Below are 1,278 nucleotides of genomic sequence, written 5' to 3' on the forward strand. Positions count from 1 at the left end.
GTAGTTTTCAGAGAACTTGGGACACTCAGTCCTAAATGGGATGTTTCTATCAAATCCCTCTCCTCTGGGCTCAAGGAACTGTGTAGACAACGAGGGAAAAGATTTTTTTTTTATTAACTTGAGTATTTCTTATATACATTTAGATTGTTATTCCTTTCCCGGTTTCCGCCAAACATCCCCCCCCCCTCCCCTTCCTTATGGGTGTTCCCTCCCCACCCCCCCCATTGCCGCCCTCCCCCCCAACAGTCTAGTTCACTGGGGTTCAGTCTTAGCAGGACCCAGGGCTTCCCCTTCCACTGGTGCTCTTACTAGGATATTCATTGCTACCTATGAGGTCAGAGTCCAGGGTCAGTCCATGTATAGTCTTTAGGTAGTGGCTTAGTCCCTGGAAGCTCTGGTTGCTTGGCATTGTTGTACATATCGGGTCTCGAGCCCCTTCAAGCTCTTCCAGTTCTTTCTCTGATTCCTTCAACAGGGGTCCTATTCTCAATTCAGTGGTTTGCTGCTGGCATACGCCTCTGTGTTTGCTGTATTCTGGCTGTGTCTCTCGGGAGAGATCTACATCCGGCTCCTGTCGGCCGGTACTTCTTTGCTTCATCCATCTTGTCTAATAGGGTGGCTGTATATGCATGGGCCACATGTGGGGCAGGCTCTGAATGGGTGTTCCTTCTGTGTCTGTTTTAATCTGTGCTCTCTATTCCCTGCCAAGGGTATTCTTGTTCCCTTTAAAGAAGGAGGAAGCATTCACATTTTGATCATCCGTCTTGAGTTTCATTTGTTCTAGGCATCTAGGGTAATTCAAGCATTTGGGCTAATAGCCACTTATCAATGAGTGCATACCATGTGTGTTTCCTGTGATTGTTACCTCACCAGGATGATATTTTCCAGTTCACCATTTGCCTCTTAATTTCATAAAGTCATTGTTTTTGATAGCTGAGTAATATTCCATTGTGTAGATGTACCACATTTTCTGTATCCATTCCTCTGTTGAAGGGCATCTGGGTTCTTTCCAGCTTCTGGCTATTATAAATAAGGCTGCGATGAACATAGTGGAGCACATGTCTTTTTTATATGTTGGGGCATCTTTTGGGTATATGCCCAAGAGAGGTATAGCTGGATCCTCAGGCAGTTCAATGTCCAATTTTCTGAGGAACCTCCAGACTGATTTCCAGAATGGTTGTACCAGTCTGCAATCCCACCAGCAATGGAGGAGTGTTCCTCTTTCTCTGCATCCTCACCAGCATCTGCTGTCACCTGAGTTTTTGATCTTAGCCATTC

Source organism: Rattus rattus, chromosome 3, assembly GCF_011064425.1.
Source record: "Rattus rattus isolate New Zealand chromosome 3, Rrattus_CSIRO_v1, whole genome shotgun sequence".
NCBI lineage: Eukaryota > Metazoa > Chordata > Mammalia > Rodentia > Muridae > Rattus > Rattus rattus.